The sequence below is a fragment of the Scyliorhinus canicula genome, chromosome 1 (genome assembly GCF_902713615.1).
Source record: "Scyliorhinus canicula chromosome 1, sScyCan1.1, whole genome shotgun sequence".
NCBI lineage: Eukaryota > Metazoa > Chordata > Chondrichthyes > Carcharhiniformes > Scyliorhinidae > Scyliorhinus > Scyliorhinus canicula.
This window is the reverse complement of record NC_052146.1, coordinates 309,220,630-309,230,096: the sequence shown is the minus strand read 5'-3', so window position 1 is coordinate 309,230,096 and position 9,467 is coordinate 309,220,630. Positions and strand designations below refer to the sequence as shown.

Sequence of the window (9,467 nt, the reverse complement as noted above, 5' to 3'; positions counted from 1 at the left end):
GACTCAGAATTATTCTACCCATTTTGGAGGCGCACAAAGTAATTTAATGAGACCCTGGAAAACGGGCACAACACTTCTGAAACTCTAGGCCTGCGCGTTTTGAATGCTCCCAGCTGAAGCTGCCTCTTTCAGGCACGGGAACCTCCCACGTTCGACCTTTGCAGATTTGCGTTCTCTTGTGCTCGGTGATTGTATGAACGCACAAAGAGGCCTTTCTTCCTCTTCACCAACTGTAACCCTCAGTGTTGGCCGGACAGCTCATTGATATTCAGCCTCTGCAATGTGACCAGGCAACAGAACAATTCCAGCCAGTTTGTCAAAGATTTACGTCTGTGCGCTGAAGCGAAACTGGGTCTGTGTGAAAGTTGGTTCAGTGCCCGTGTCTGGTGCCACCGAAAGCTGGAAAGTCAGATCACACAAAGAGCTGTAAAGGTAATGCTTTCTGGAGATGTACGGGGTGTACAGGAGCAGATGGCAATGCCAACCGAGGCAGCTCATTCAGATCTCTGCTGTTGTATCCAAATCAGTCTAATTCAATGCCCCCTGCTCTCGCTGACCTGCACTCGCTCCATTTTAACATTATCATTCTACATTTCTGATATACCATCAATTACGGCACGAGAGAGAGATCAAGTGTATGAAGGCTTTTATACGCAAAGGACTTAGCTAGGCAGAGACTTCAGTACAAACTGAGCACCACCCACTGGACGCAACATTATATACAGCCCCAGGGAGGCGGAGCCAGAGGCGGAGCCCACCGGGGTTCCAACCCAAGCCTTAAAGGCATACCGTACCAAACCTTAAAGGCATATCACCTATCTGGTGAATACATTCACCACAATTTAAAACCTTCCCCGTCTCTGTAATTTCCGCCATTCCCTCAGATCTCTGCGTTGCTCCAAATCTGCTCCCTCGTGCAGCCTGGATTCTAATCACTCCACTATTGGCGGCCGGGCCCTCGGCTGACTGGGTCCTGAGCTCTGGAATTCCCTCCCTAAACCTTTCCACCTCACTCTTGAGACGCTCCTTAAAACTTACTTCTTTGATCCCGCTTTTGGTCACCTGACCAAATATCACATCACGGGGCTCAGTATCAAAAGTTGTCGGCGATGAGTTGGGTGGTGACCAGATTCCTATTGAAGAGAAAAGGAATGTTGGAGGGATGATGGGATCACCATCCCTCATTCTTCTCCCTTTTCCCATTCTCTGAGCTGCCACTTAGTGACTTCATCAAAATTCTTGGGCGCGATTCAACGGGCTGAAGTTAAATCTGCTTTTGGACACGTTTGGCCGGATGTTTCACGGCGGGCGGGTTGGCGAGATCACGGCCCCTATTCAACGGCACCTGGTGCCAAAGATGAGCCCCCACGTGAATCTTCCCATCCTTGGCTCCCTCCCCTCTCCTGGCATCAGTTCTGCCTGCCACCCCTCAAATAACCACACACTCCACCACCAAAATCACCCCACCACCGAGGTTGAAGGAGCCTCAACTGCTTCACTGGGCAGTGAATTCCATAGATTCACAATCCTTTGGGAGAAGAAGTTCCTCCTAAACTCAGTCCTAAATCTGCTTCCCCTTATTTTGAGGATATGCCCCCGAGTTCTGCTTTCACCCGCCAGTGGAAACAACCTGCCCGCATCTACCCTATCTATTCCCTTCATAATTTTATATATTTCTATAAGATCCCCCCTCATCCTTCTAAATTCCAACGAGTACAGTCCCAGTCTACTCAACCTCTCCTCATAATCCAACCCCTTCAGCTCTGGAATTAACCTAGTCAATCTCCTCTGCACACCCTCCAACACCAGTACGTCCTTTCTCAGGTAAGGAAACCAAAACTGAACACAATACTCCAGGTGTGGCTGCACTAACACCTTATACAATTGCAGCATAACCTCCCTAGTCTTAAACTCCATCCCTCTAGCAATGAAGGACAAAATTCCATTTGCCTTCTTAATCACCTGCTGCACCTGTGAACCAATTTTTTGAGACTCATGCACCAGCACACCCAGGTCTCTCTGCACAGCAGCATGTTTTAATATTTGATCAATTAAATAATATCCCTTTTGCTCTTATTCCTACCAAAATAGAGGGGATGGGACAATTGGGCGCGGCCGTTTTGGCGCGGCCGTTTGGACGCAGCCGTTTGGGCGCCATGGGACAATTGGGCGCAGCCAATTTGGCGCGGCCGTTTTGGCGCAGCCGTTTGGGCGCCATGGGACAATTGGGCGCAGCCAATTTGGCGCGGCCGTTTGGGCGCAGACGACAGAAAACCTTAAATTAGTTCATTTAGTTTAGTTCATTTGGTGATTATGAGCAAGGCTCCTCAAGTACTCAAATTTTCAAATTTAAGAACACTTTCATGTATTCTTTTATCTTTATTATAAATTAAAAACCTTAAATTAGTTCATTTAGTTAAAAACCTTAAATTAGTTCATTTAGTTAAAAACCTTAAATTAGTTCATTTAGTTAAAAACTAAAGTTCAAAAACCTTTAGTTTAGTTCATTTGGTAATTATGAGCAAGGCTCCTCAAGTACTCGATAGCATCCATGTTTTCAAATTTAAGAACAGTTTCATGTATTCTTTTATCTGCATCTCTATACTTTTTTAGTTTTTGTGGCGGTTCATGGCCGGCTAGTAACCTTTCATAATATGCATCTCTACCTTTCTGTACTTTACGCAGGCCATCAATTAGTTTCCATATGGTGGGATGATGCATGCCAAGTTCATATTTCAATCGACGGTGGGCTGCCTCCGCATTATTGTTTGTGCGGTCTTCCCCGTTTAATGTTCTCTGATAAAGGATCCAAATCACAGGGCGAAATAAAGGTTGTCGTCTACCATTTCCTCGTCTGTTCAGACGACCAACATATGTATCTTCAAACCAGTTCAGTAAATCTTGAAGTTCTTGCGGCAGTTGGGTCGCTAAAGCATCCAGATATTCATCGATTTTGTTCAAAGGGACGAAGGCAATGACAATAATCATTTTAGCTTTTAACGCGAAATCTGGATCAGTGTTATACAAACTACGGAACCCCATACTAGCTAGATGTTTTTGCATATTTTGAGCTAAATGAAAAAAACATCCTTTTATTTGAACATCAGGGAATATGTCTTTCATAGCACTGTGCGCAGCTTGTTCATAATCACAGACGATTGAACTGGGTTTCAAGTTGGGTTCGATTTCTTTCAATAATGCGAACATTCTCGTATATGTGGTGCGTTGCTTGTTGGGCAAAAGAGCATAAACCGTAGGAGTAACTCCTCCGTGTTTTTTTACCATAATTACATATATCTGAGAAAAGAGGCTGGGAGCAATACTGAATGTGCCATCTGCAAACCACATATCAGATGTCAATAAGTGCTGTAGCCAGCTCTGTCTTCCGAAGATTAATATCCGGTCGTGACCTGGTCCGCTATCACAAAGTAAAAATTTTTCTTCCAGTCCTGGTTGAGGGACATATATCCTGTAGCATTCTGGCACAATCAATTGTTGTAAATCACTTGGATTGGTGGGGGCGTTCAATACATAATTACGCTTTCTGCTTATCATTCTCCTCAAAGCAGATATATTAGGAATGGCTGGCAGACTAGCTTGGGATATGTCTGTCAAACATTCATTAACAACTACAGTCGGTGCCTCAAGGGTTTCCTGTGCTCTCTTTTTTATTTTAGTTTTCACGAGTGCAACCTCTACTTGTGCAGCAGAAGCATCATGCGAATGGCCGTTCAGCTGCCTCACCACGTTTGCAGCTTTAGTATGGAGACGTGCTTTGCACCGGTTTTTTTGCTCACAACGCCAAAATTTCACTTCGCTGTCACCTTTGCTTGTTTTGTCAAAGACGTAAAGGAATCCGTTATGAACAAATTTTTCTTTACCACGTTTCGTTGATACTGCCTCAGCCATCATATGGGTATGCGAATTGGTTTAGTTACAAAATATATAAAAAGATGGTGATAGAACGCACCAGCAGCCAACTCAACGCACCCGCACCAGCAGCCAACTCAACTGAGGCTAATTCACAAATAAAGAAATGTTATTTTGGTGCCAAAACGTCAATAATGCCAATATATCACGCCAATATATAAACAGATGGTGATAGAACGCACCAGCACCCAAATCAACGCACCCGCACCAGCCAACTCACCTGAGGCTAATAATAAAGAAATGTTATTTTGGCGCCAAAACAGCCGGCGCCAAAACGGCCGCGCCCAAACGGCCGCGCCAAAACGGCCGCGCCCAAATGGCTGCGCCAAAAAGTACCTAACCCCAAAATAGATAACCTCAATTTGTCAACATTGTATTTCATCTGCCAGACCCTAGACCATTCTGTTTAGCTGGTTTAGCACACTGGGCTAAATCACTGGCTTTTAAAGCAGACCAAGGCAGGCCAGCAGCACGGTTCAATTCCCGTACCAACCTCCCCGAACAGGCGCCGGAATGTGGTGACTAGGGGCTTTTCACAGTAACTTCATTGAAGCCTACTCGTGACAATAAGCAATTTTCATTTTTTTTGTCATTTCATTTCATTCACTTAACCTATCCAAATCCCTCTGCAGACTTCCGGTATCCTCTGCACTTTTCGCTTTACCACTCATCTTAGTGTCGTCTGCAAACTTGGATACATTGCCCTTGGTCCCCAGCTCCAAATCATGTTTGTAAATTCTGAACAATTGTGGGCCCAACACGGATCCCTGAGGGACACCACTAGCTACTGATTGCCAACCAGGGAAACACCCAATAATCCCCACTCTTTGCTTTCTATTAATTAACCAATCCTCTATCCATGCTACTACTTTACCTTTAATGCCATGCATCTTTATCTTATGCAGCAACCTTTTGTGTGGCACCTTGTCAAAGGCTTTCTGGAAATTCAGATATATCACATCTTGGCTCCCCTATCTACCGCACTGGTAATGTCCTCAAAAAATTCCACTAAATTAGTTAGGCACGACCTGCCCTTTATGAACCCATGCTGCGTCTGCCCAATGGGACAATTTCCATCCAGATGGCTCGCTATTTCTTCCTTGATGATAGATTCCCACATTTATAATTATTATAGAACATACAGTGCAGAAGGAGGCCATTCGGCCCATCGAGTCTGCACCGACCCATTTAAGCCCTCACTTCCACCCTATCCCCGTAACCCAATAACCCCTCCTAACCTTTTTGGTCACTAAGGGCAATTTTTCATGGCCAATCCACCAAACGAAAAATGAAATGAAAATCGCTTATTGTCACGAGTAGGCTTCAATGAAGTTACTGTGAAAAGCCCCTAGTCGCCACATTCCGGCGCCTGTCCGGGGAGGCTGGTACGGGAATCGAACCGTGCTGCTGGCCTGCTTGGTCTACTTTAAAAGCCAGCGATTTAGCTCAGTGAGCTAAACCAGCCCCTGAACATCTTTGGACTGTGGGCGGAAACCGGACCACCCGGAGGAAACCCACGCACACACGGGGAGATCGTGCAGACTCCACACAGACACTGACCAGCAAAGTTAAGCTCGCTGGCCTATAATTTCCTGCTTTCTGCCTACCTCCTTTTTTAAACAGTGGTTTCATGTTTGCTAATTTCCAATCCGCCGGGACCACCCCAGAGTCTAGTGAATTTTGGTAAATTATCATTAGTGCATTTTCAATTTCCCTAGCCATCTCTTTTAGCACTCTGAGATGCATTTCATCAGGGCCAGGAGACTTGTCTACCTTTCGCCCCATTAGCTTGCCCATCACTACCTCCTTAGTGATAACAATCCTCTCAAGGTCCTCACCTGTCATAGCCTCATTTCTATCAGTCGCTGGCATGTTATTTGTGTCTTCCACTGTGAAGACCGACCCAAAAAACCTGTTCAGTTCCTCAGCCATTTCCTCATTTCCCATTATTAAATCTCCATTCTCATCCTCTAAAGGACCAATATTTACCTCAACCACTCTTTTTTGTTTTATTTCGCCCATAGAATATAAATTAGGGGGAGGGGGGGGGGGGGGGGAAAGTCCTCATCCCGTATGAGGAACGGGCCCTGGAGATCGTGGGGTTGCCCAAGGAGAGAGCAGCCACCAACCGCGCGGTGGACCTGTGCCAGAGAGGTGAGGACCCAATGCTCCTTCACGCAGATGATCTGTTTTGATTGGATTAGATTTGATTTATTGTCACATGTATCGAAGTACAGTGAAAAGTATTTTATTGCGGCCGAGGGAACGTATACAGTATGTACATAGACATAAAGAATAATCAACAGAGAACATTGGCAAAAAGGTACATCGACAAACAGTGATTGGTTACAGTGCGGAACAAGGGCCCAAACAAAGCAAATACATGAGCACTAGCAGCATAGGGCATCGTGAATCGTGTTCTCACAGGGAACAGATCAGTTCAACGGGGAGTCGTTGAGGAGTCTTGTAGCTGTGGGGAAGAAGCTGTTCCTATGTCTGGATGTGCGAGTCTTCAGACTTCTGTACCTTCTGCCTGATGGAAGGGTCTGGAAGAAGGCAATGCCTGGGTGGGAGGGGTCTCTGATAATGCTGTCTGCCTTCCTGAGGCAGCGGGAGGTGTAGACAGAATCAATGTGGGGGTGGCAAGCTTGTATGATACATGGGCTGAGTTCACCACACTCTGCAGCTTCTTGCGATCTTGGGCCGAGCAGTTGCCATACGAGGCTGTGATGCAGCCGGATAGGATGCTCTCTATCGCACATCTGTAAAAGTTTGTGAGAGTCGATGCAGACATGCCAAATTTCTTTAGCTTCCGTAGGAAGTAGAGACATTAGAACATAGAACAGTACAGCACAGAACAGGCCCTTGGGCCCTTGATGTTGTGCCGAGCAATGATCACCCTACTCAAACCCACATATCCACCATATACCCATAACCCAACAACCCCCCCCCCCCTTAACCTTACTTTTTAGGACACTATGGGCAATTTAGCATGGCCAATCCACCTAACCCGCACATCTTTGGACTGTGGGAGGAAACCGGAGCACCCGGAGGAAACCCACGCACACACGGGGACGACGTGCAGACTCCGCACAGACAGTGACCCAGACGGGAATCGAACCTGGGACCCTGGAGCTGTGAAGCATTTATGCTTTGACTGTTACATCAACGTGAGTGGACCAGGACACACTGTTGGTGATGGTGACCCCCAGAAACTTAAACCTGTCTCATATGAATTGTACAGTCAGACAAAATTATGCTTCCCTCTCACTGACCATATGTCCATTGTCTTGCAGGATCTCCATCTGATGGGCGCTGGTTCATCTGAAGTCACGCACGATCTGAACATTCAGGGAGTGGAACCACTTCCTGTTTATATAGGGCATTCCCTGATGCCCCAGTGCTCACGGGGCGGGATGCATGCCATCAATCGCCCCTGAACATGGGGTATACTGTCGATGGTGCAGAGCTAAGGCAGACCGTTCAGGCATCAAAGTTTGGTGGACATACATCATCCTCTGAGGCATGTGTGTCCTCGATGAGGCACTTGAGAGTTAAGGAGTGTGAAACGCTCTCACAACTCACAAGGTGAATTCCTCATTTGAAATAACCTTCAGCTGTGAAGCTCGAGGCTGCTCCCAGTCAAAGGGAGTGGAATGGAATTTCAGGACCGAAGCCACAGCAGGGCTCTGCCCTGGGAGAGGTAGTCCTGACAGACAGGCTGCGGCTGTTAGTGCCCCTGTTATGGGTCGCCACAATATTTAAAGATGGATGAATGAATGAAATGAATGAAAATCGCTTATTGTCACGAGTAGGCTTCAATGAGGTTACTGTGAAAAGCCCCTAGTGTCCACATTCCGGCGCCTGTTCGGGGAGGCTGGTACGGGAATTGAACCGTGCTGCTGGCCTGCCTTGGTCTGCTTTAAAAGCCAGCGATTTAGCCCAGTGTGCTAAACCAGCCTCAGATAATTGAAGACCTCACAGACACAAAGTCCCTCACGACCTCTGATCTGTAATACTCCAGCCCCCAATCAAGCCCAACCGCCCTGAAGGACCCCCCCCCCCCCCACCCACGAGCACAAGGGGCAGCAGGTCCAGTGCCCTTGAGCTGCATGTTGGAAAATGGAAATGGCTCCTCACCTCCTCACTCCCCCTCGCCATTGTGCCAGTTTCACATTTTTGAAAGGAAGTACTAAACAACACTTCCCACTGGTGGTGGTGGTATGAGGGTTCATGACATTTTCACCATTTCTGGGCATCATCCGGAACTCTCAATTCCACTAAATTAGGGGAGAGTGTGTCCAGCTGAGCTGCAGCTGGAGTGTGAAGGGGAATCTCTCTCCCTCTGAGCCAGGATCCTGTCAGTATAACACTCACCCCAGAGGCTTGAGCACAAAGTCCAGGAGAGCGTTGAGCGATTGCTGCATTGTTGGAAGGAAAGTCTCTCAGATCAGACATAAAACTCAGGCCCCGTCTGCCCTCTCGGTGAAGACACATTCTTCACAATTCAGCTCAACTGAATTCAGCTCCAACAGGACTCGACAGGGTTGATGGAGGGAAGATGTTACCAATGATGGGTGTGTCCAGACCCAGGGGTCACAGCCTGAGGATTCAGGGTAAACTATTTCAGACAGAGATGAGGAGACATTTCACCCAAAGAGTGGAGAGCCTGTGGAATTCATTACCACAGGAAGTAGTTGATGCTAAACCTTTAAATATATTCAAGAGGCAGCTGGATATAGCACTTGGGGAGAATGGGTTCAAAGGCTGTGGGGAGAAAGCAGGATTAGGCTGTTGAGTTGGATGATCAGCCATGATCGTGATGAACGGCGGAGCAGGCTCGAAAGGCCAAAAGGCCTCCTCCTGCTCCTATCTTCTATGAAATTCTGTATCTATGTAACTCAGGGTCCAACCAGCAGATGGAAGCAGAGATCAGGTGAAAGTGAAAGTCAAAAGAGTGAAAATGTAACGTGATTTCCCGGAATGGAGAGGGTTTCTCGAACATGTTTGGCAATGTTCGTTCTTCAATGCATGATAATGAGGGAGTTATCAGCTCAAATAGGAAGGGTGGAGATCCCAGTACTGACAGCGGCGTCGACCCATACAGGCTAAAAACATTACTCTCCGTGAGAGAGAGCAACACCGGCCAGCTTGTTCGCATACAAAGAGTTAGTGACGAGTTCCAGAGTCTCCCTGTTGGTCACATCGCTCAGCTGGCAGAGTTTTAACAAGCAAAGAATAGCTCACAGTCTGGCATCTTCCTATCACAATCTGATCGGACAACGGATTGTTTCCAAGTATTACATCAAGCCCAAAAGTGACCCATCTCAGAACGTCCACAACCAGCAACTCCAAATGAATACATCCCAATCTGATCATTAAAGGACACGAACAATCTCCCTCTCCTCTACACACTCAGCTCAGGAAACTCTGTTCAACTTGTTTAATTAATGTGACGATCGATTGGACTCATTGTGCACTATCTGTGAAAACTCCCGAGTGAGAAACTAGGAGTGAAAACATATTGCACAAAGTGG

At 46.8% G+C, this 9,467-nt stretch overlaps 1 long non-coding RNA gene across 1 annotated transcript in view; it reads left to right on the top strand.

The window, feature by feature from the left end:
* LOC119976701 overlaps nucleotides 1–9,467 on the top strand; it is a 47,003-nt gene continuing 37,536 nt past the window's right edge. The window contains exon 1 of the long non-coding RNA XR_005462965.1: nucleotides 1–432. This is a non-coding gene — a long non-coding RNA (uncharacterized LOC119976701). The remainder of the gene's footprint in view (nucleotides 433–9,467) is intronic.